Raw genomic sequence first — 26,946 nt, 5'->3', positions numbered from 1 at the left:
TCTTTCAATTCTCTGGCTTTCAAAACTACTGAGGTGAAACTCTGTGAATGTGGATTCTGATAATTTGAAGTTTATAAAAGCTCAACCTGAGCCTTGCACAAGTGCTGACAAAAATCTGTCAGTAACAGCAGGGTAATGGTATCAATATGATTAGGATAATGTTGCATCAACTTTTCAAAAAACATGTTTTCATGTTGCAAATTATACAATATTTTGACTTGTTTATTGGATTGTCTTCTATTTGTGGGGAGTGACTGACTCATTCCTCAAATTGAATCTTAACTCTGGCTCCAGACTGAACCCTGATGTTGATTCTAGCCCGACCCCTCAGCTGTAAAATGGAACACGGCCCTGGGCACTGCCCTGATACTGGCTGGAGACTGAACTTAGACCTCTGTTGTATCAGAAGCTTGTAAGCAGTTGCCACTGGCCTCAGGAACTGGATGAGAGAGTTTGCTAGGCCTATATAACCCATCTCCCGGCTGGCAGACATCCTCAAGCAGCTGGTCTGATAGCAGCCATTGGCTGTTCTGTGCCCTGAAAACAGCACCGTGAAGCTCTGCCATAACAGTCATCCCATAATTCCCAGATGCTTGGGGAAAAGAAAGGCCCTTTCCAAGCAAGTGCTGCTTTCTCCCTTAGAATGACTGCTCTACAGTTTGCTATCCATCAAGAGCTTTTTATTAAAAAAATCTTTGTCTTCAGAGGCAAATTTAAAGCATGCATCTTTTTAGTATTGCCTTTTAATTCACAACATGATTCTGAACAGAAGGAGAGGAGTTTGCTACATTTTTGTTTAGCCCAGATTGTCTCAGTCTAGAACTGAAAAGAGGAACACAGTATGGTTTACTACTTAGAGCTCCAACTTTGGAGTCAGATAAACCTGATGTGGATCCCAGTTCTATCCCTTGTCAGCACTGCGTCCTTGGGCAAGTTATTTAATTTCTGTGAGAACTTCAGTTTCCTCGTATATAAAACGGTAATATTAAGACCTTCCTCACAACTGTTGTAGTGATTAATGAATAAGATTTTGTGGGTAAAATACCCAGTATTATTAAATACATAGTAAGTATTTAACAGAAACAGAACCGTAGAGACCTCTGTCTTAGAGCTGAAAGAACCCTCAGAAGAGTATTTGCTTTAGTTATCCAGCTGAAGATGGAGACTTCTGACGTGTGAAGTATAATTCTGATCTTATGGATAGGTCACCTGAGGTGAAATAACATACAAAAATTTACAAAGATAGTGAGTGGTGACCACAAGATTTGAACTCAGGTTTCTGCTTCCTAAGACTATAATCTTATCCACACTTCTCACTTTACAGGTAAGTCAAGAGAAAGAAACTGACATTGCTTTATAACATACCAACATCACCTCCTGTGAACTGAGACAAACTGCCAAGTTCTCAAGGGCAGAAATTGATCTTTTCTCTACTACCTAGTGTTGGAGAGTAAAAAAATCTAGAGAAAAATTAATCAAAAGTATGTTTTAGTATGATCAAATTTAAGTGGTATTTTGAAATAAGTAGATTTAATATTTAAGGAAGAATAGATTTGTGTCAAATAAAATTACAAAAATAGGAAAGAAAAATCAAGTAAGCCAGTTTAATATCAAATAGTGTGGCTATGAACTACAATGTGAAGTAAATTATTTTCCTTCTTAGTTTTTTATTTCTTTCATTCCATTCCTTTAAACTTTTTTTTTCCAGCTTTATTGAGAGAAAAGAGATCACTCTCTTGATGCATTATAGGTTGGCCTGGGTTGGAGCCATCCAGGTAGCTTGTGCTCTGTTCATTCTCCTTGACCTTGCCATCATCCTAGGATGAGAACAGGAAGTCAATTTGGGGGTGTTCTTTCCAAAACATAGACACCTATGTGTCTAGACCATTCACACCTACACTTAAACTCTTCCACAGCCCCTTCATATTGTTTTCATAAAAGTTAAAATTCCTTATTATGGCTAATATGTCTTTTTGTAATGCAGTCTCATCTTCTAACTCACCCAGCCCCAGAATTTTTTGCTAATCTGATGGGTGAGAAATATACTTCTTAATTACTAGTGGGGTGATCATCTTCTCATATATTTATATATCTTTTACTTCTTCTGTAACTTCTCTGATTATATCCATGGCCTATTTTTTATTGGATTTATAGGAGTTCTTTATAGGTTTGTGTAGTAGTGCTTTTCCATTAGAAGGGTTACACATATTTTCTTCAATCCTTGTCTTCTATTTTCCCCAGAGAAAATATTTTTTATTTTATTACTGTTATATTAAAGTATAGTTGACATACAATATTCTTTTGGTTTAAGCGTATAACACAGTGATTCGACAGTCAACTACATTGTTAAATGCTCTCTCACCCCAACTAGTGTAGTTACTATCTGTCAACATATTAATGTTACAGAATTATTGATTATATTCTCTATGCCATACTTTCAGCTCTGTGAATAATTTGTATTATCATTCTGTGCCCCTTTATCTCCTTCACCTATTTCACTCACCCATCCCCACCTACCCCATGGTAAAACAAATTTTTAAAGTCAGAAAAAACAAGGATGTCACTATTTTTGCTTCAATTCAATATCATACTGAAGTTCCAGTACAATAAAATAAGAAAAGATGGTAAAAAGAAAGATGTAAAACTCATTATTTGCAGATGATATTATGGTTCTTCCATTCCTTTTTAAGACTACCAGTCTCTTCTCATTGACTTGTTTTTTCATTTGTTAAAAGCTTACCTGAAACCATAAAATAATCTGTGTTTCATTTTATTATTCCTTAATCCATTTCTACTTATTTTTGTATTTGATGTGAGGTAGTGATCTAATTTAATGTTTTTTCCATATGCGTGACCATTAATGGATAGTTCAACTTTTCAATCTGATCTGCAATGTCATGTCAGATACTGAGTCTGTTCCTAGGTTCCCTGTTGTGATACATTAGTGTATCTCTACAGACTTGTAGCAATGTAAGTCACATTGTTTCAATTACCAAAATATTGTGGTAAATCTTGTTAACTGATAAGACTGTTCTATTTCTTGCCCTTTTCATTCCCATATAAATTTTACAACCAGCTTATCAATTTTTATACAGACACACATGCTTGGATTTTAGTGAATTATATTGATCTCAGTAATTAATCTTTAATCTAGGCATATGATATATTCCTCCATTAATTTAAGCCACTTGATTTGTCCCAGCATTTTATAGTTTTTTGTGTAGAAGTCTTATACATTTTGTTATATTTATTTATAGGTATTCAGTATTTTTGATACTTATAATTGGTGTCACATCTAAATTTTATTTCTTAATTGTTTATTGTTAATATATAGATACACAATTGATTTTTTAATATTGACTTTGTGTCAATGAATTCTAATAGTTTTTAGATTACATTGTAGTATTCCATATACCTAATCATGTTAGCCGTGGATATAATTAAAATTTTATTTCTTCTTTTCAGCCCTTTCCTTTTATTTTTATTGCTTTATTGCATTGACTAGAACCTCCAGTGCATGGTTGAATAGGAGTGTCAATTGCAGTGGAGGAATTCTTTACTTGTTCCCAAATTCAGTAGAAATGCTTTTAAGTTTTCATGATTAAGCATGATATTGCCATTGATTTGTTTCCTTCCTTCCTCCCTCCCTCCCTCCCTCCCTCTCTTCCTTCCTTCCTTCCTTCCTTTCTTTTTTTCTTCTGATAGATACCCTTTATCAGATTAAGATGTTTTCTATAATCAGTTTTCTAAAAGCTGATTCTCATTTAAAAGTGTTATATTTTATCAAATGTTTTTTGTAATCTTTTGAGAGAGCCTACTTTAGTCAACAAATACAGTATATAGTGATTAATTTTAGAATTTTAAAAGAACCTTGTATTCCTAGCATAAATTCAAATTAGTCATGACTTAATTGTCCTCTTCCTCCTCAGACCCCTCCTCCCACACTAGATTTAATTTACTAATTTTTTGTTTAGACATGTGGGAAAGATTTTCTTGCTATATCCTTTTCAGATCACATTACCAAGGTTATGTCAGTTACATAAACCAACTTGGAAAATGTTCTCACACCTTCAATTATCTGGAATAATATGTGTAAGATTGCATTTTGTCTTAAGTGTTTGGAAGGCTTCACCAGTGAAGCCTGTGTGGGCTTGGCATCTTCCTTGCAGAAAGTATTTAAATAATATATTCAATTACCTTTATAAATTTAATAGAACTACTCAGATTTTGTGTATCTTCAATCAGTTTTGGTAAGGTTATTTTTGTTTTTCTAGGACTGCCCTTTCTCTGTCATTTTTCAAGTTCATTGCATGATGTCTTTTTATTATATCTTCTTAAATCTTTTTAGTACTTGTAGTTGTGTTCTTGTGTTCTCTTTTTTATACTCCGTCCGTGAGAATATTGTGCTCTTTAATTTCTTGATTATACTACCTCCATTGTTTTATAGGTATATTATTTAAATTTTTACATTGTTCTTGAATCCATCAACCTTCTTGGAATCTGTATTCTAAAATTTCCTTCAGTTTCTCTTTTATATGTAGGACATGCTATCATCCTCAAATAGTGAGTTTTACATCTTTCCTTTTACTACCCTTTGTTATTTTATTGCACTAGAACCTCAATATGACATTGAATTGAAACAAATACAGTGACATCCTTGTTGTTTCCTGACTTTAAGAGGAGTATTTTTTTTGAGAGGACATCTCTCATATTTATTGATCAAATGGTTGTTAACAGTTAACAACAATAAAATTCTGTACAGGGGACTCAATGCACAATCATTAATCCACCCCAAGCCTAATTCTCATCAGTCTCTGATCTTCTGAAGCACAACGAACAAGTTCTTACATGGTGAACAAATTCTTTTTTTTTTTTTTTTTTACGTGGTGAACAAATTCTTACATAGTGAATAAGTTCTTACATGGTGAACAGTACAAGGGCAGTCATCACAGAAACCTTCAGTTTTGCTCACACATTATGAACTACAAACAATCAGGTCAGATATGAATATTTGTTTGATTTTTATATTTGATTTATATGTGAATCCCACATTTCTCCCTTATTATTATTATTATTATTATTTTTAATCAAATGCTGAAGTGGTAGGTAGATGCAAGATAAAGGTAGAAAACAGTTTAGTGCTGTAAGAGGGCAAATGTAGGTGATCAGGTGTGTGCCTATAGACTAAGTATTAATCCAAGCTAGACAAGGGCAACAAAACATCCATGGATGCAGAAGATTTCTCTCAAAACAGGGGGGGTGAGGTTCTAAGCCTCACCTCTGTTGATCCCCAAGTTCCCACCTGATGGCCCCCCTGCGACTGTGCCTGTCTTAGGTTGTTCCTCCCTTGAGGAATCTTACCCGTCTCTGGCTAACCAGTCATCTCCCAGGGCCATACAGGGAAATGTAAAGTTGGTAAGTGAGAGAGAAGCCTTATTGTTTGAAAAGGTTAGCTTTTTACTTCTTTGCATATTTATGCCCTGTGGCTTCTATGCCCAGCATTTGTCTTGAGGTATCTTTACCACTTGGAAGAATTATGATACTCGGTAAATTCTATAAGAGGCATGAATTCTATTTAAGCGTTGTAATTAGGAAGGAGGAAGAAAAGCTATAGAAGTAGCAGATGGAAGAAAACATAGGAAGATTGGTTATTTCTTTGACATATCTTCTTGTAGAGTAACTTAAGCATGTATAGGTTTTAAACTACTAATTAAATTGTGCACACACATTAACATAATAGGAATACAGTTACATAACCAAAGCAGACCTACAATTACCAGCCATCTCCAGTGAAACAAAGAAAAGCAGTTAGGCACCCTAAGCATTTGTGAAAACTTATCTATGATATGATGGATATTGTCTAACTGAATTTGAATATTTTGAGAAAAATCAGACAATTTAAAACAACACATTCCTGGGAACTGTTCACATCCCATATGTTCTTTTAACAGTAGATAGTCTGTAGTCTCAAGATTTTGGAGCGCTGCAACTTGCACTTCTCCTAATTCTTGGTTGAGTTCCAACAGTATAGATCCAGTCAAATTCATTATTTTACTGTATGCACAGGCCAACTTAGATATCTCCCCCTTCATTCCAATGGCAATTCCAGAAACCAGTGGGATGAATGCAGCTACAACTGCAACAGCGCCAGGATCTTTGTTGACATTTTTTGATGATCATCTTCTGGAATGACACTTACAGAGTATGTTGATGTTGGAATTTCTTCATATCGTATCTTATTTTGTTTTCTGGGTAGCCAAATTGGGCTTCGATCCTCTGTACAAACACAAACAGACCCTTTGCCCACACTTTGATATGCCCTTTCTACCATTGTGAAGAACTTATTGGAAGTCACCACACAGGAACTGCTTTTTTTTTTTTTAAGAGGAAGGAATATTATCAGAAAAATGTATTTCCATAGCTGATCATCTGACACCCTTTAAATGATCAAAATTAAGGATATTTAAAGCATGCATTAATCGTTGATTTATAGTTAGTTTTATTTTATCAGGGAGTAATCACCCTTTCTTTTTTTTTTTGTAATCATTAATCTACAATTACATGAAGAATATTATGTTTACTAGGCTCTGCCCTATATCAGGTTCCCCCTATAAACCCCTTTACAGTCACTGTCCATCAGCATAGCAAAATGCTGTAGAATCACTACTTGTCTTCTCTGTGTTGTACAGCCCTCCCTTTTCTCCCACCCCCCCATGCATGCTAATCTTAATACCCTCCTTCTTCTTCCCCCCCTCCCCTTATCCCTACCTACCCACACATCCTCCCCAGTCCCTTTCCCATTGGTACCTGTTAGACCCTTCTTGGGTTCTGTGATTCTGCTGCTGTTTTCTTTTTTTTTTTTTTTTTTTTTTTTTTTTTTGTGAGGGCATCTCTCATATTTATTGATCAAATGGTTGTTAACGACAATAAAATTCTGTATAGGGGAGTCAATGCTCACTGCACAATCATTAATCCACCCCAAGCCTAATTTTCGTCAGTCTCCAATCTTCTGAGGCATAACGAACAAGTTCTTACATGTAGAACAAATTCTTACATAATGAATAAGTTACATAGTGAACAGTACAAGGGCAGTCATCACAGAAACTTTCGGTTTTGCTCATGCATTATGAACTATAAGCAGTCAGTTCAAATATGAATACTCATTTGGTTTTTATACTTGATTTATATGTGGATACCACATTTCTCTCTTTATTATTATTATTTTTAATAAAATGCTGAAGTGGTAGGTAGATACAAGATAAAGGTAGAAAACATAGTGTTGTAAGAGAGCAAATGTAGATGATCACGTGTATGCCTGTAGACTATGTGTTAATCCAAGCTAGACCAGGGCAATAAAACATCCACGTATGCAGAAGATTTCTCTCAGAACAGGGGGGGTGAGGTTCTAAGCCTCACCTCTGTTGATCCCCAATTTCTCACCTGATGGCCCCCCTGCGACTGTGCCTGTCTTAGGTTGTTCCTCCCTTGAGGAATCTTACCTGTCTCTGGCTAACCAGTCATCTTCCGGGGCCATACAGGGAAATGTGAAGTTGGTAAGTGAGAGGGAAGCCTTATTGTTTGAAAAGGTTAGCTTTTTACTTCTTTGCATATTTATGCCCTGTGGCTTCTATGCCCAGCATTTGTCTTGAGGTATCTTTACCACTTGGAAGAATTATGATACTCGGTAAATTTGATATGAGGCACAAATTCTATTTAAGGGTTGTAATTAGGAAGGAAGAAGAAAAGCTATAGAAGTAGCAGGCGGAAGAAAACATGGGAAGATTGATTATTTCTTTGACATATCTTCTTGTAGAGTAACTTCAGCATGTATAGGTTTTAAGCTACTACTTGAATTGCGCACACACATTAACATAATAGGAGTATAGTTACATAACCAAAGCATATCTGTAATTACCAGCCATCTCCAGTGAAACCAAGAAAACCAGTTAGGCACCTTAGGCATTTGTGAAAACTGATCTATGATATGGTGGATATTGTCCAACTGAACTTGAACAGTCTGAGAGAAATCAGACAAATTAAAACAACCCATTCCTGGGGACTGTTCACATCCCTTATGTTCTTTTAACAGTAAATAGTCTGTAGTTGTAAGACTTTGGAGCGCTACAATTTGCACTTCTCCAAATTCTTGGTTGAGTTCCAACAGTATAGATCCAGTCAAATTTGTTGTTTTACTGTATGCACAGGCCAGCTTAGATATCTCCTTCCTCATTCCCATGGCAAGTCCAGGAGCTGGTGGGATGAGTGCATCTACAGCTGTAGCAGTGCGTGGATCTTTGTTGGGGTTTTTTGATGATCATCTTCTGGCATGAGTCTTCCAGAGAGTGCTGATGTTGGAAGTTCTCTTTCATATTGTATCTTAGTTCATTTTCGGGATAGCCCAATTAGGCTTTGATCTTCTGTATAGACGCAAACAGACCCTTTGCCTACACTTTTATATGCCCTTTATACACTTGTGTAGAACTCTTTGGAGGTTACCACACAGGAACTGCCCTTTTTTTTTTTTTTTGCTTTGTTTTTGGTATCACTAATCTACACTTACATGACGAATATTATGTTTACTAGGCTCTCCCCTATACCAGGTCTCCCCTATAAACCCCTTTACAGTCACTGTCCATCAGCATAGCAAAATGTTGTAGAATCACTACTTGCCTTCTCTGTGTTGTACAGCCCTCCCTTTTCTCCTACCCCCACATGCATGTTAATCTTAATACCCCCCTACTTCTGCCCCCCCTTATCCCTCCCTACCCACCCATCCTCCCCAGTCCCTTTCCCTTTGGTGCCTGTTAGTCCATTCTTGAGTTCTGTGATTCTGCTGCTGTTTTGTTCCTTCAGTTTTTCCTTTGTTCTTATATTCCACAGATAAGTGAAATCATTTGGTATTTCTCTTTCTCCGCTTGGCTTGTTTCACTGAGCATAATACCCTCCAGCTCCATCCATGTTGCTGCAAATGATTGGATTTGCCCTTTTCTCATGGCTGAGTAGTATTCCATTGTGTATATGTACCACATCTTCTTTATCCATTCATCTATCGATGGACATTTAGGTTGCTTCCAATTCTTGGCTATTGTAAATAGTGCTGCAATAAACATAGGGGTGCATCTATCTTTCTCAAACTTGATTGCTGCATTCTTAGGGTAAATTCCTAGGAGTGGAATTCCTGGGTCAAATGGTAAGTCTGTTTTGAGCATTTTGATGTACCTCCATACTACTTTCCTCAGTGGTTGAACTAACTTACATTCCCACCAGCAGTGTAGGAGGGTTCCCCTTTCTCCACAGCCTCGCCAACATTTGTTGTTGTTTGTCTTTTGGATGGCAGCCATCCTTACTGGTGTGAGGTGATACCTCATTGTAGTTTTAATTTGCATTTCTCTGATAATTAGCAATGTGGAGCATCTTTTCATGTGTCTGTTGGCCATCTGTATTTCTGTTTTGGAGAACTGTCTGTTCAGTTCCTCTGCCCATTTTTTAATTGGGTTATTTGTTTTTTGTTTGTTGAGGCGTGTGAGCTCCTTATATATTCTGGACGTCAAGCCTTTATCGGATATGTCATTTTCAAATATATTCTCCCATACTGTAGAGATCCTTCTTGTTCTATTGATGGTGTCTTTTGCTGTACAGAAGCTTTTCAGCTTAATATAGTCCCACTTACTCATTTTTGCTGTTGTTTTCCTTGCCTGGGGAGATATGTTCAAGAAGAGGTCACTCATGTTTATGTCTAAGAGGTTTTTGCCTATGTTTTCTTCCAAGAGTTTAATGGTTTCATGACTTACATTCAGGTCTTTGATCCATTTGGAGTTTACTTTTGTATATGGGGTTAGACAATGGTCCAGTTTCATTCTCCTACATGTAGCTGTCCAGTTTTGCCAGCACCACCTGTTGAAGAGACTGTCATTTCGCCATTGTATGTCCATGGCTCCTTTATCAAATATTAATTGACCATATATGTCTGGGTTAATGTCTGGATTCTCTAGTCTGTTCCATTGGTCTGTGGCTCTGCTCTTGTGCCAGTACCAAATTGTCTTGATTACTATGGCTTTATAGTAGAGCTTGAAGTTGGGGAGTGAGATCCCCCTACTTTATTCTTCTTTCTCAGGATTGCTTTGGCTATTCGGGGTCTTTTTTGTTTCCATATGAATTTTTGAATTATTTGTTCCAGTTCATGAAGAATATTGCTGGTAGTTTCATAGGGATTGCATCAAATCTGTATATTGCTTTGGGCAGAATGGCCATTTTGACGATATTAATTCTTCCTAGCCACGAGCATGGGATGGGTTTCCATCTGTTAGTGTCCCCTTTAATTTCTCTTAAGAGTGACTTGTAGTTTTCAGAGTATAAGTCTTTCACTTCTTTGGTTAGGTTTATTCCTAGGTATTTTATTTTTTTTGATGCAATTGTGAATGGAGTTGTGTTCCTGATTTCTCTTTCTGTTGGTTCATTGTTAGTATATAGGAAAGCCACAGATTTCTGTGTGTTGATTTTGTATCCTGCAACTTTGCTGTATTCCGATATCAGTTCTAGCAGTTTTGGGGTGGAGTCTTTAGGGTTTTTAATGTACAGTATCATGTCATCTGCAAATAGTGACAGTTTAACTTCTTTACCAATCTGGATTCCTTGTATTTCTTTATTTTGTCTGATTGCCGTGGCTAGGACCTCCAGTACTATGTTAAATAACAGTGGAGAGAGTGGGCATCCCTGTCTAGTTCCCGATCTCAGAGGAAATGCTTTCAGCTTCTCGCTGTTCAATATAATGTTGGCTGTGGGTTTATCATAGATGGCCTTTATTATGTTGAGGTACTTGCCCTCTATTCCCATTTTGCTGAGAGTTTTTAACATGAATGGATGTTGAACTTTGTCAAATGCTTTTTCAGCATCTATGGAGATGATCATGTGGTTTTTGTCTTTCTTTTTGTTGATGTGGTGGATGATGTTGATGGACTTTCGAATGTTGTACCATCCTTGCATCCCTGGGATGAATCCTACTTGGTCATGGTGTATAATCCTTTTGATGTATTTTTGAATTCAGTTTGCTAATATTTTGTTGAGTATTTTTGCATCTACGTTCATCAGGGATATTGGTCTGTAGTTTTCTTTTTTGGTGGTGTCTTTGCCTGGTTTTGGTATTAGGGTGATGTTAGCTTCATAGAATGAGTTTGGGAGTATCCCCTCCTCCTCTATTTTCTGGAAAACTTTAAGGAGAATGGGTATTATGTCTTCCCTGTATGTCTGATAAAATTCCGAGGTAAATCCATGTGGCCCGGGGGTTTTGTTCTTTGGTAGTTTTTTGATTACCGCTTCAATTTCGTTGCTGGTAATTGGTCTGTTTAGATTTTCTGTTTCTTCCTGGGTCAATCTTGGAAGGTTATATTTTTCTAGGAAGTTGTCCATTTCTCCTAGGTTTCCCAGCTTGTTAGCATATAGGTTTTCATAGTATTCTCCAATAATTCTTTGCATTTCCGTGGGGTCCGTCGTGATTTTTCCTTTCTCGTTTCTGATACTGTTGATTTGTGTTGACTCTCTTTTCTTCTTAATAAGTCTGGCTAGAGGCTTATCTATTTTGTTTATTTTCTCGAAGAACCAGCTCTTGGTTTCATTGATTTTTGCTATTGTTTTATTCTTCTCAATTTTATTTATTTCTTCTCTGATCTTTATTATGTCCCTCCTTCTGCTGACCTTAGGCCTCATCTGTTCTTCTTTTTCCAATTTCGGTAATTGTGACATTAGACCATTCATTTGGGATTGCTCTTCCTTTTTTAAATATGCTTGGATTGCTATATACTTTCCTCTTAAGACTGCTTTAGCTGTGTCCCACAGAAGTTGGGGCTTAGTGTTGTTGTCATTTGTTTCCATATATTGCTGGATCTCCATTTTGATTTGGTCATTGATCCATTGATTATTTAGGAGCGTGTTGTTAAGCCTCCATGTGTTTGTGAGCCTCTTTGCTTTCTTTGTACAGTTTATTTCTAGTTTTATGCCTTTGTGGACTGAAAAGTTGGTTGGTAGGATTTCAATCTTTTGGAATTTTCTGAGGCTCTTTTTGTGGCCTAGTATGTGGTCTATTCTGGAGAATGTTCCATGTGCACTTGAGAAGAATGTATATCCCGCTGCTTTTGGATGTAGAGTTCTATAGATGTCTATTAGGTCCATCTGCTCTACCGTGTTGTTCAGTGCTTCTGTGTCCGTACTTATTTTCTGCCCAGTGGATCTATCCTTTGCGGTGAGTTTTGTGTTGAAGTCTCCTAGAATGAATGCATTGCAGTCTATGTCCCCCTTTAGTTCTGTTAGTATTTGTTTCACATATGCTGGTGCTCCTGTGTTGGGTGCATATATATTTAGAATGGTTATATCCTCTTGTTTGACTGAGCACTTTATCATTATGTGGTGTCCTTCTTTATCTCTTGTTACTTTCTTTGTTTTGAAGTCTATTTTGTCTGATATTAGTACTGCAACCCCTGCTTTCTTCTCACTGTTGTTTGCTTGAAATATGTTTTTCCATCCCTTGACTTTTAGTCTGTACATGTCTTTGGGTTTGAGGTGAGTTTCTTGTAAGCAACATATAGATGGGTCTTGCTTTTTTATCCATTCTGTTACTCTGTGTCTTTTGATTGGTGCATTCAACCCATTAACATTTAGAGTGACTATTGAAAGATATGTACTTATTGCCATTGCAGGCTTTAAATTCGTGGTTACCAAAGGTTCAAGGTTAGCCTCTTTAGTATCTTACTGCCTAACTTAGCTCGCTTATTGAGCTGTTATATACACTGTCTGGAGATTCTTTTCTTCTCTCCCTTCTTGTTCCTCCTCCTCGATCCTTCATATGTTGGGTGTTTTGTGCTGTGCTCTTTCTAGGAGTGCTCCCATCTAGAGCAGTCCCTGTAAGATGTTCTGTAGAGGTGGTTTGTGGAAAGCAAATTCCCTCAGCTTTTGTTTGTCTGGGAATTGTTTAATCCCACCGTCATATTTGAATGATAGTCGTGCTGGATACAGTATCCTTGGTTCAAGGCCCTTCTGTTTCATTGTATTAAATATATCATGCCATTCTCTTCTGGCCTGTAGGGTTTCTGTTGAGAAATCTGATGTTAGCCTGATGGGTTTCCCTTTATAGGTGACCTTTTTCTCTCTAGCTGCCTTTAACACTCTTTCCTTGTCCTTGATCTTTGCCATTTTAATTATTATGTGTCTTGGTGTTGCCCTTCTTGGATCCTTTCTGTTGGGGGTTCTGTGTATTTCCGTGGTCTGTTCGATTACTTCCTCCCCCAGTGTGGGGAAGTTTTCAGCAATTATTTCTTCTAAGATACTTTCCATCTCTTTTCCTCTCTCTTCTTCTTCTGGGACCCCTATAATACGGATATTGTTCCTTTTGGATTGGTCACACAGTTCTCTTAATATTGTTTCATTCCTGGAGATCCTTTTGTCTCTCTCTATGTCAGCTTCTATGCGTTCCTGTTCTCTGATTTCAATTCCATCAATGGCCTCTTGCATTCTGTCCATTCTGCTTATAAACCCTTCCAGTGTTTGTTTCATTTCTGCGATCTCCTTTCTGGCATCTATGATCTCCTTCCGGACTTCATCCTATTTCTCTTGCGTATTTCTCTGCATCTCTGTCAGCATGTTTATGATTCTTATTTTGAATTCTTTTTCAGGAAGACTGGTTAGGTCTGTCTCCTTCTCTGGTGTTGTCTCTGTGATCTTTGTCTGCCTGTAGCTTTGCCTTTTCATGGTGATAGGAATAGTCTGCAGAACTGGGACGAGTGACGGCTGGAAGGACTTCCTTTCTTGTTGTTTTGTGGCCCTCCTCTCCTGGGAGAACAGCGACCTCTAGTGGCTTGTGCTGGGCAGCTGCGCGCAGACAGGGTTTCTGCTTCCTGCCCGGCTGCTATGGAGTTAATCTCCGCTGTTGCTGTGGGCGTGGCCTAGCTCGGGCAGCTGCTCCAAAATGGTGGAGTCGTGTTGGAGCAGGAGCGGCTGGGAGGCTATTTGTCTCCGTAAGGGGCCTCCCTGCTCCCTGCAGCCCAGTGGTTAGAGTGCCCAGAGATCCCGGATTCCCTACCTCTGGATTAAGTGACCTGTCCTGCCCCTTTAAGACTTCCAAAAAGCACCCGCCAAAACAAAACAACGACCACCAAAAAAAAAAGAAGAAAAAAAAATTTTTTAATTAAAAAAAAAAAAAAAGTTTTTAATTTAAAAAAAAAAAAAAAAAAGGTGGTCGCTTGTTTTTCTTTATTCTCCGGTACCAGCCTCAGGCCTCTGCTCACCGGTCTTTCTGCCCTGTTTCCCTAGTATTGGGGTCCCTATCCCTTTAAGACTTCCAAAAAGCACTCGCCAGAACAAAACAGCAAAAAAGCGAAAAAAAAAAAAACTGGTCACGCGCTTTTCTTATGTCCTCTGTCGCCCAGCCTCCAGAGCCCGCTCACTGTTCTTGCTGCCCTGTTTTCCTAGTATCGAGTGCCCTGCACTCTGGCCCGGATGGCTGGGGCTGGGTGTCCGGCAGTCCTGGCTCCGTCTCCCTCCCGCTCTGCCTGCTCTTCTCCCACCGGGAGCTGGGGGGAGGGGCGCTCGGCTCCCGCGGGGCCGGGGCTTGTATCTTACCCCCTTCGCGAGGCGCTGGGTTCTCTCAGGTGCGGATGTGGTCTGGATATTGTCCTGTGTCCTCTGGTCTTTATTCCAGGAAGGGTTGTCTTTGTTATATTTTCATAGATATATGGGGTTTTGGGAGGAGATTTCCGCTGCTCTACTGACGCCGCCGTCTTCCGCCCCTCTCTCCTGCTGTTTTCTTCTTTCAGTTTTTCCTTTGTTCTTATACTCCACAGATGAGTGAAATCATTTGGTATTTCTCTTTCTGCGCTTGGCTTATTTCCCTGAGCATAATACCCTCTAGCTCCATCCATGTTGCTGCAAATGGTAGAATGTGTTGTCTTCTTATGGCTGAGTAATATTCCATTGTGTATATGTACCAAATCTTCTTTATCCATTCATCTACTGATGGACACTTGGGTTGCTTCCAATTCTTGGCTATTGTAAATAGTGCTGCGATAAACATAGGAGTGCATCTGTCTTTTTCAAACTTGAGTGCTGTGTTCTTAGGGTAAATTCCTAGGAGTGGAATACCTGGGTCAAATGGTAAGTTTATTTTGAGCATTTTGAGGAACCTCCATACTGCTTTCCACAATGGTTGAACTAACTTACATTCCCACCAGCAGTGTAGGAGGGTTCCCCTTTCTCCACAGCGTCACCAGCATTCGTTGTTGTCTGTCTTTTGGATGGTAGCCATCCTTACTGGTGTGAGGTGATATCTCATTGTAGTTGTAATTTGCACTTCTCTGATAATTAGCGATGTGGAACATCTTTTCATGTGTCTGTTGGCCATCTGTATTTCTTTTTTGGAGAACTGTCTGTTCAGTTCCTCTGCCCATTTTTTAAGTGGATTGTTTTTGTTTGTTGAGGTGGGTGAGCTCTTTATATATTTTGGATGTCAAGCCTTTATCATGTCATTTTCAAATATATTCTCCAATACTGTAGGGTTCCTTTTTGTTCTATTGATGGTGTCTTTTGCTGTACAGAAGCTTTGCAGCTTAATATAGTCCCACTTGTTCATTTTTGCTGTTGTTTTCCTTGCCTGGGGAGATATGTTCATGAAGAGGTCACTCATGTTTATGTCTAAAAGGTTTCTGCCTATGTTTTTTTCTAAGAGTTTTATGGTTTCATGACTTGAATTCAGGTCTTTGATCCATTTTGAATTTACTTTTGTGTATGGGGTTAGACAATGGTCCAGTTTCATTCTCCTACATGCATCTGTCCAGTTTTGCCAGCACCATCTGTTGAAGAGACTGTCATTTTGCCATTGTATGTCCATGGCTTCTTTATCAAATATTAATTGACCATATATGTTTGGGTTAATGTCTGGAGTCTCTAGTCTGTTCCACTGGTCTCTGGCTCTGTTCTTGTGCCAGTACCAAATTGTCTTGATTACTATGGCTTTGTGGTAGAGCTTGAAGTTGGGGAGTGAGATCCCCCCTACTTTATTCTTCTTTCTCAGGATTGCTTTGGCTCTTCGGGGTCTTTGGTGTTTCCATTTGAATTTTTGAATTATTTGTTCCAGTTCATTGAAGAATGTTGCCGTTAATTTGATAGGGATTGCATCAAATCTGTATATTGCTTTGGGCAGGATGCCCATTTTGACGATATTAATTCTTCCTAGCCATGAGCATCTGATGCGTTTCCATTTGTTAGTGTCCCCTTTAATTTCTCTTAAGAGTGACTTGTAGTTTTCAGGGTATAGGTCTTTTACTTCTTTGGTTAGGTTTCTTCCTAGGAATTTTATTCTTTTTTATGCAGTTGTGAATGGAATTGTTTTCCTGATTTCTCTTTCTCTTGGTTCATTGTTAGTGTATAGGAAAGCTACAGATTTCTGTGTGTTAATTTTGTATCCTGCAACTTTGCTGTATTCTGATATCAGTTCTAGTCATTTTGGAGTGGAGTCTTTAGGGGTTTTATGTACAATATCATATCATCTGCAAATAGTGACAGTTTAACTTCTTCTTTACCAATCTGGATTCCTTGTATTTCTTTGTTTTGTCTGATTGCCATGGCTAGGACCTCCAGTACTATGTTAAATAACAGTGGAGAGAGTGGGCATCCCTGTCTAGTTCCCGATCTCAGAGGAAAAGCTTTCAGCATCTCGCTGTTCAGTATAATGTTGGCTGTGGGTTTATCATATATGGCCTTTATTATGTTGAGGTACTTTCCTTCTATTCCCATTTTGCTGAGAGTTTTTATCATGAATGAATGTTGAATTTTGTCAAATGCTTTTTCAGCATCTTTGGAGATGATCATGTGGTTTTTGTCTTTCTTTTTGTTGATGTGGTGGATGATGTTGATGGATTTTCGAATGTTATACCATCCTTGCATCCCTGGGATGAATCCCATTTGGTCATGGTGTATGATCCTTTTGATATACTTTTGAATTTGGTTTGCTAATATTTTATTGAGTATTTTTGCATCTACATTCATCAGGGATATTGGTCTGTAATTTTCTTCTTTGGTGGGGTCTTTGCCTGGTTTTGGTATTAGGGTGATGTTGGCTTCATAGAATGAGTTTGGGAGTATCCCCTCCTCTTCTATTTTTTGGAAAACTTTAAGGAGAATGGGTATTATGTCCTCTCTGTGTGTCTGATAAAATTCCGAGGTAAATCCGTCTGGCCCGGGTGTTTTGTTCTTCGGTAGTTTTTTGATTATCATTTCAATTTCTTTGCTCGTAATTGGTTTGTTTAACTTTTCTTTTTCTTCCTTGGTCAGTCTTGGAAGGTTGTATTTTTCTAGGAAGTTGTCCATTTCTTCTAGGTTTTCCAGCTTGTTGGCATATAGGTTTTCATAGTAGTCTTTAATAATTCTTTGTATAAAGCTCTTGGTTTCGTTGATTTTTTGCTATTGTTTTATTCTTCTCAATTTTGTTTATTTCTTCTCTGATCTTTATTATGTCCCTCCTTCTGCTGACTTTAGGCCTCATTTGTTCTTCTTTTTCCAGTTTCGATAATTGTGATGTTAGACTATTCATTTGGGATTGTTTTTCCTTCTTTAAGTATGCCTGGATTGCTATATACTTTCCTCTAAAGACTGCTTTTGCTGCGTCCCACAGAAGTCGGGGCTTTGTGTTGTTGTTGTCATTTGTTTCCATATATTGCTGGATCTCCATTTTAATTTGGTCATTGATCCATTGATTATTTAGGAGCATGTTGTTAAGCCTCCATGTGTTTGTGAGCATTTTTGTTTTCTTTGTAGAATTTATTTCTAGTTTTATACCTTTGTGGTCTGAAAAGTTGGTAGAATTTCAATCTTTTTGAATTTACTGAGGCTCTTTTTGTGGGCTAGTATGTGGTCTATTCTGGAGAATGTTCCTTGTGTACTTGAAAAGAATGTATATCCTGTTTGCTTTTGGATGTAGAGTTCTATAGATGTATATTAGGTCCATCTGTTCTACTGTGTTGTTCAGTGCCTCTGTGTCCTTACTTATTTTCTGCCTGGTGGATCTATCGTTTTTTGGTGAGTGGTGTGTTGAAGTCTCCTAAAATGAATGCATTGCAGTCTATTTCCCCCTTTAGTTCTGTTAGTATTTGTTTCACATATGCTGGTGCTCCTGTGTTGGGTGCATACATGTTTAGAATGGTTATATCCTCTTGTTGGACTGAGCCTTTTATCATTATGTAGTGTCCTTTATCTCTTGTTACTTTCTTTGTTTTGAAGTCTATTTTGTCTGATATTAGTACTGCAACCCCTGCTTTCTTCTCTTTGTTGTTTGCTTGAAATATGTTTTTCCATCCCTTGACTTTTAGTCTGTGCATGTCTTTGGGTTTGAGGTGAGTTTCTTGTAAGCAGCATATAGATGGGTCTTGCTTTTTTATCCATTCTGTTACTCTGTGTCTTTTGATTGGTGCATTAAGTCCACTTACATTTAGGGTGACTATTGAGAGATATGTACGTATTGCCATTGCAGGCTTTAAATTCATGGTTACCAAAGGTTCAAGGTTAGCCTCTTTAGTATCTTACTGCCTAACTTAGCTCGTTTATTGAGCTGTTGTATACACTGTCTGGAGATTCTTTTCTTCTCTCCCTTCTTATTCCTCCTCCTCCTTTCTTCATATGTTGGGTGGTTTTTTCTGTGCTCTTTTTAGGAGTGCTCCCATCTAGACCAGTCCCTGTAAGATGCCCTGTAGAGGTGGTGTGTGGGAAGCAAATTCCCTCAGCTTTTGATTGTCTGGGAATTGTTTAATCCCGCCATCATATTTAAATGATAGTCATGCTGGATACAGTATCCTTTGTTCAAGGCCCTTTTGTTTCATTGTATTAAATATATCATGCCATTGTAAGAGGAATATTTCTTACATTTCACTATTAATTATAATTGCTATAAATTTTTAATAGATACCCTTGTAAACACAAAGGAAGTTCTCCTCTATTTCTGGCTTGCGAAGATTAAAATACTTTTTTTTTGAATGGGTGTTGAATTTTTTCAGATGTTTTTCTATTTGTTGTTAATTTAGTATTTCTCACTTAATCTGTAAATATGATGTCTTACATTGTATCTCCTTTTGATGTTGAATCATTTTGCATTCCTAGGATGCACCTTACTTTGTACTGATAAACTATTTGTGTACGTGTGTGTACATATAAATTTATTGCTGGATTTTAATTAGTAATATTTTATTAAAATTTTTTCAATCAATGTTTATAACTGACACAGGGCTATAATTTTCCATTCTCTAATTCTTCTTGCCTCTTTTTAATTTAAGTTTTTAATAGCCTTATAAAATGAGTTGGGTAACTTTCTTTTTCTTTTATTTCACTTAATTTAATCTTTATGAAAATAAGTACATATATGTAATTTAAAAAGTCAACACTACAAAGGTCAAAAATAGTCCCTTTTCCATAAAGAATAAAGTAATAAATAACATTTTGTGAGTCTCTTTTACAACTACTCAGTTCTGCTGTTATGTTACAAAAGCCATAGACAACACCTGATGAATGCACATGGCTCTATCATTATTATTATTATTATTATCATCATTATCATTATTATTATTATAAAAACAAGTTGCAGGCAGGCTTTGGCTCCTGCTCTTGCGGAAATCACTTAATACAATTGACCCTTGAACAGCATGAGCTGAGCTGCATAGGTCCACTTATACAGATTTTTTTCAATAAATGTATTGAAGATTTTGGAGATTTGCAACAATTTGAAAAAAAATTTCTCTTGCTTTATTGGAAGAATATCATATGTGATACATATGACATTAATATATGTGTTAATCAGCTGTTTATGTTATCAGTAAGACTTCCAGTCAACAGTGGGCTATTACTAGTTAATTTTGGGGGAAGTCAAAATTTATACATAGATTTTCAACTACTTTGGGGGTTGGTGTCTCTAACCCCTGGGTTGTTAAGTGTCAAGTGTATTTCTTTTCATTGTTTCCTCTGATCTTGCTTCTATATTTCTAAATAAATTTCTGTACATCTATTCTCTATTCATTTTAGTTTTTGATAGTATTTATTGACCTCATATTATGAAGATGATAATATTCTTTAACACTTCTGCAAAATACAAGCACTTCTCTCTTAATATGTGTATCACTGTTTCAGTTAAATATTCAAGTTTTCTTTATTATGAATAGGTAAATATTAATGCAAAGAGAGTTATGACATATGATTAAGTTTTCCTTTTACAAGTACCCACCTTATGCATTCTGCTAATAGTTGCTTCTTTTTCTATTAAATTAATTTTCAATCACCTATTGCAAATTGCCTCTGATCCCATGAGTCCTTCCCTCAATCCCTGTATCTTTGCTTGGTTGCTTTGGTCTCTACTTCTCTTGTTATATTTCATCATTAACAGATTGGCATTGAAATTTGAAATGAAGGTTCTAAATGCATGTGTGGACAATGCCAGTGGAGAAGCAGTCATTTCATTGGGGAGTCTCCCATATCTATATTTCCAAATCCTTTATCTTTGATTGGGAGTTGGTTATCTCACAGAATTCTCTCATCTGACCATAGATATGTTTCCCTACCAGTATTCTGGATTTTTAATCCAGAACCTCTCCAGAGAATGAGCCCCTAGTTTCCTGTCATGATTGCAAAAGAATAGTCACTTGGGTACTTGGTGTGGAGGGAAGAATTTGAGGACTTAATGTCTCTTTGTAATAAAGACTTTGGACTAAGCCCTGCCTGGCACCCCAACATTCAGAGATACAAAATTTTTCCAGTGTTTTGCATTTCTGGATTCTTTGATATGAATTATTTCTTTACTCTTTAACTTTTTAAGTTGAGTACTTTCAGTCTTCTTTTCTAGTATATGAACTAAGACTTTAGTTTATCTTCTATGTATACTGCTTTTGCTACATGCCACAACTTCTGATATGTAGTGCTGAATTAATCCAATTTCCATCAGTGTTTCTTCTTTGTGACATGAAAAATCAAGAAGAATGTTTTAAAAATTCAAAATATATGAAGGTTTTTAAGACTTCTTATAATAGATTTATAATTTTATGATTTGATAGTCAGAGGATGTGACCAGAATACTAATTATCTGACATTTCTTGAGATTTGTTTTGTGATCACATATACATGGTTTATCATTTATAAGTATTTCTTGTCTACTTGGAAAAAATGTTTTATTCTCTAATTGTCTATATGGGTATATCTTCTTGGAGAGTATTTGCTTTTATGTGGTGACCCTATCCTTAATTTTGCTTTTTCCACAATATGTATTTTCTCTGATATTAATATATCTGAAACAGATTTCCTTTGGTATTTTCATGATACCTTTTTTCTATTCTTTTCCTTTAAAATCTTCTTTATGTTTTAGGCATGTCTCTGGGAAAGAGGGTAAATGTGAATGTTTCTTCCTAATCAATTTGTGAATTTTTCAAGACAGATAAACTAGTCAATTTCCCATTCTTGTGACTACTGATATTTGGAATTATTACTACTATCTTATTTTAAGCTTTCCATGTACACTTTCTCTTTGCTTTTTATCTTCCATCCTATCAAATCTTCTATTTTATTTGGCATGTTTTCTTCATTCTTTTTTCCTTTTACTCATTTAGAATTTACGTATCTTGTTTCCATTATTGTAGTGACTACTCTTGAATTGCCCCATGCTTATTTGATATCAATGCCTTAAGTTAATTAGCATCCCCATCCCTCTCTTCCTTTGGAACCATGCAGGGACCTTGACCTTAGAATACTTTAACTTTGCTTTTGCCTCCCTTCACTTCACCAAGTCCCAAACATATCTGTTATTGCTGACCAGTGTTTCAGTGCAAACTTTTTAGCATCCCTCAAATTTATTATTTTTTTTGTAATACTTTTATGCAGTCAATTTTTAGATTTACCTGTTTTTCTCCCCACCGTGGCTGCTTGCCACTTTGGGGTTCAACTTCTTTTTTCCTCTTAAATTCATCCTTCTGTGAGCTTGCTAGTCGCTCTCTCACTGGGAGTCTGAAATTGCTCAACTCCTTAAACTGTGTGTCTACCCCCATTCTTGGGTGATAGTTACTCTATCGTTTTCTGGCCTCTCATGTTTCTGGTGTTAAGCTGCTAAAATCTAATTTCTGTGTCTTTGTAGGTAATTTATGTTTTTCCTTTCTCTTTTTTTTTTTCATTTTCAGTGTTGTGAGGTTTCATGATAATCTATATCTACATTTTTTTAAATCTTTCTTTGGACTGACTTGTAATTCCTGAATCTGGATATTTGTGTCTTTCATCAGTTCAGGAATATATTCAGCCATTTTCTCTTTAGGTTTTGCCACTGCCAGTTTCTTTTGTCTCTCTTTATAGAACTCATATTAGATGTAGAATTTAATTTTTTCCTTTGTGTCTCTTCATCACATTTTCTATCTTTTGTTAATTTAGTGTGCTGATTTTGGAAATGCCATCTATTCTGCATTTTAACCTTTCTACTGAATTTTAAATTCAATTACTTAAAAAGATTATTTCTAAAAGCTCTATTTAATTTTTTAAGAGACTATTTATGGTCTTTTAAGAATATTGTGCTTTGTCCTGTTCTCATATGTTTGAAACATCCTTTTAATTTTTCTGGCTACTTAAAAAATGCTTTCTTTATAGTTCACCAAACAGTTTTATGGCCGGATTTTCTTTGTGGCCTTATTCAGTTATATATTCTCTGGCTGATTCTTTTAGTGTGGATTGTTTCTTTTGATGTTTTTAAATTTGTGTGAAAATTTAAACTCTGCAGGACTTTATGGAAATCCTGTGTTCCTGGGATGAAAATGTATACATTAAAAACAGTTCTTTTGTTGTTTTTACCTGGTAGCCCAGGGATGTCTGCTGTAACTAAATTTGTTTTAAACTCTTGACCTGGGTTCTTAAGACTAAGCTAGTAGTATAAATTCAAGTCCAAACTCTGGCCCATGTTTAAAAGTTATTTTTCCTCCCCAAAGCCAGGAATAGATAGGCATGCTTCTTTGTCATCTCCTATTGCTGATGGATTTCATTCTTTTTAGACCATAGTTCCATGAATACTGTATCATTGTGAGAATCCTAGACATATAAAGCCATCTCATTTCAAAAATTCTGCCTCATGCAGATTCAAGGCCTCATTTGTCATCCTTGTATTTATATTAAAATACAAGTTTTTTGATACCAAGACCAATAAAATAACCTGCCTTCTGCATCTCTGTTTTTTGGGCATCTGTGGATTTCTTTTTATTTATTTATTTTTACTTCATGTAAATAATGTTCTCATGGATTCTAGGAGTTTGCAGAAGGTTATCCAAGGCAGGTTATTTCAAGCCCACACACACACAGAAAATAATTTATGCACATAGAGATGATATTCATGCAGACTGTTGTGGTACTTGGGGGAACATTTGGAGGATGACCATATGAAGCTTGGTGAAAAACCCAATGCATAATTTAAATATTAAACAACAATTGTGGAGAGGATACCAATGCTGAATTTATTTTTTAAATCTTCAAATTTTAATTGAAACCCTTCAGTTTGTGTCTGTGGACATACCATTTTTATGAGGTTTTTATTTCTGAAATGAATACCTGTAATTCCTGAAGAAGACTTTTCAGTGATGACCTCTTCAAAATATTAATAGTCACCATCAGTGAGAAACTGCTCACAATAAAGTGATGAACAATTCCAAACTTCTCAAATACTTAGTTCATATGAAATTGTATTTAAAGAATCTAACAGTTCTCCCTTTCCTTTCAGTCATAATTGCAATGTTGAAATTTCTTGTGAAAATCAAAGGTCTTTCAAATATAATCAAACTCTTAGTGAAATATGTTAAGATAATGAAATATTTAAAAATAATCCTGGCCTCATTTTCAGAATGTGCATGGCTATTTGGAATAGTCCCTGGGACTAGCTTGGCCAACATGAAATGAGAAATTTACTAATGATTGGACAAAAGCACTGGCTCTATGGGAAGACATATATGTGATGCCATTGCCATGCACAGCATGCAGGTTACTTACTGTACCCCCAACCAATTAGACTACTCCTTGGCTTACACCTGGAAAGGACCTTGCCCTCCTCCCTAGCACCATGAGCCCCTAGGTCAGGATGGGCGGTGCTCCAGGCTTCACACACAGCTGCCTTGAGAAGCTAGAACCCATTCTCAGCCTGCCAATGTGCTGCCGATCACTATTTGCAAATCCTGTCTAGAGCACCAACTGCTGAAACAAGAAACCTGGGTTAAAAAAATTTAATAAGAAATAAAGGAAGAAAGGCAGGAAAAAGTTGTAATAAATCCTGTTTTATTAAAGATAAGAAAAAAGGCTCACTAAAAATTGAGCACCTATTCTGAGCTAGGTGTACTGTGTGAGGTGATTTACTTCTATAATCTCACAGATTCTTACAAGTTTGTTAGATGTAAATAATATCAAAAAAGAATTGCCCAAGCTCACTGAATTAGTGGGGAACCGGGTTTCAGTTCAGTATCTGTCTAGAACATCCATGATCTTATTCTCTTGAGTCAACAGAATTGGTTCAAATTCTTATTAGTTTTGTGATCTTAATTTACTTAATCTCAGTATCAGTAGCCTCATCCATAAATCAGAGGTAATAAAAAGTCCCTGTCTAAAAAGTTCATTATCCTCAAAACAAATGAGATAATACATCATATATCAGAGTATCTGACTGGGAGTGAGGCCCAAGCATCAGTAGTTTATAAAAGCTCTCCAGGTGAGTCTAATATACAAGCAGGTGATTCTAATACACAAAACACTGAGACATGAACAAGTGCTTAACTCAGAATTTGATGCATAGAAAGTATTCAGAAGTTGTTAGCTATTATTATAGTTATTACCATAACCTCTGTGGATTCCATTTCTTGTAATGTAATTTGCATAAATAATGGACAATTAAATGTAAAATATAAAAAGACAAGATTTCCTGTACTGCCTACTTTCAAATACCTTTGATTCTCACAACTACAGGTTACCTTGCTAAATAAGCTCAAAAACATTAAAAAAAAAACATCAGTTGGGAATGGCAAGATATGGTGTTCTTGTTGTATGTAGTGTCATAGAGAAAGTATAATCTTTATAGTCAGAACAGCAAAGATTTAAGTCCTAGCTCTAACAGTTAATAGTTCTGGGAGTTTTGGGGGGCCAAACCAGTTAGCCTTTATTAGCTTCAATTTCCTCATGTCCAATACTGGGCTAAAATAAACAGCTTTCATTTATGGATGGAGTGGTTAAATAATACAGCATTTTTAAAACATCTGGAAAAATTTCCTGGCATATAGTAGGATTTTAATAATCAATAAATGTTTCACTGTCACTTTTCTTTATTCTAGCTTCACATATGTACATACTACTACCCATACATTTAGCATTAATCGAGACCCTGAAAGTGTAGTATGACTTCCAGGTTCACTGGAAATGGATGTGACTCCTGGAATCTCAGAAGTAAAAAGGGGATTAAACCCTGTGAGGCTCAAAGGCCATTTGTCCCCTTGATATTGATTTTCCTAAATCAGACAGTAGCCAAGACCTTGGGAGAAGTAATTGAACTGACAACAGGCAGGTCCAGGTTATTAATAATGGATCAGCTTTGGACATTCTTGATGACTTAATTTAATGACAGAAGGGAGGTCTGAAACTGAAATGCCTGAAGATGGGGTCAGTGGCTGGGTCCCTGAGAAGAAAGGAAAACACAAGTCCTTCATAAGAGCTTATTTCATAGAACAAAGCTGTAGTCCCAAATATGAGGCCAGCGGAAATAGGCTGGATTTTCTTTTTTTAAGAAAAAAATTTTTTAAGCTTAAAACACTGCCATTATATTTATTTTTGACCTAACTTTGGGAAACAGGTTTGGTTAGATTTATGGAATTTTGGAACCTTAGTGAGTAACTCAAAGGTAGAGATTATGGACTCTTACTTACCTTTTTTATCTCCTGGATTCAAATATCAACTTTCCATCTATTAATGACTTTGGACAAGTTAGTTAAACTCTTTGAGCCTCAATTAATACATCTTTAAAATGGAGATGTTATCTGTATTATAGTTATAGGAAAATATTAAAACATTTTAAAAAGTGTATAAGATTCCTGGCACTTAATATTATATAATACCTCATACACTAAATATTTGTTTAATAAAATTATATGTGAATTTTGATGCTTCACTCTCTTTCACTGCCTCTGGATAGAAAAGTTAGCCTACGGGGACTTCTTGAAAGTTTTCCCCTTTTGCCGACTGTTCTGGCCGCCCTCGCCCTGGTGCTCATCCTCTCTCCTTTGGCCTATTTCAGTGGTCACTGAGTTCCTTTTAACCCCAATTCTCTTCTCTTTCCCAGTCTCTTCTGTTCACTTATTACAAAATTGTTTACTAAAACGAGGCTGTATTATCCTCTGGAAAGAGCTTTAGTAATCTAGAACATCCCACTCCTCCATTTTAAAGGTAGGACCCAGAGGGAGGAAGGGATGAACACAAAGTCCTGCCCCTGTAAGTTGATGCTCAGTTTAGGGTGAGCCCAGTACCCCTGATCCCTAGCAGAGAATAACGAGAAGGATGCAAAAGAGGACATATATCCTCTAGGTCTAGTCAAAGAGATGCCGAGCAGTTGCAGAATTTTTTCACATCAGTTTTCACTCAGTTACTATGTTTAGTTTTGCTGAACTTCAAACACACTGCTGTTACTCTAATGATAATATTATTCATTTCCATGCATATTCTAGATCAACCTGAAGAAAAGGTACAATTAATAATGATAGCTAAAACTTATATAGCATACACTATATACCAAGTATGGTTCCAAATACGGTTAATATATTAATTTATTTAATACTCAACAATAACCTAGGTACTATTATTATTATTCCCATTTTTCAGATAAGGAAACTGAGGCACAGAAAGCTTTAGTGGCTTGGCAAGGTCACACAGCTTGAGAATCAT

At 36.7% G+C, this 26,946-nt stretch overlaps 1 protein-coding gene across 2 annotated transcripts in view; it reads left to right on the top strand.

Annotated features, from left to right (window-relative positions):
- AGBL4 (AGBL carboxypeptidase 4) overlaps window positions 1-26,946 on the top strand; it is a 1,371,246-nt gene that overhangs the window by 707,983 nt on the left and 636,317 nt on the right. The window lies entirely within an intron of this gene.

This window comes from Manis pentadactyla, chromosome 4, assembly GCF_030020395.1.
Source record: "Manis pentadactyla isolate mManPen7 chromosome 4, mManPen7.hap1, whole genome shotgun sequence".
Classification (NCBI taxonomy): Eukaryota; Metazoa; Chordata; class Mammalia; order Pholidota; family Manidae; genus Manis; species Manis pentadactyla.
This window is presented reverse-complemented; position numbering and strand designations above follow the sequence as displayed.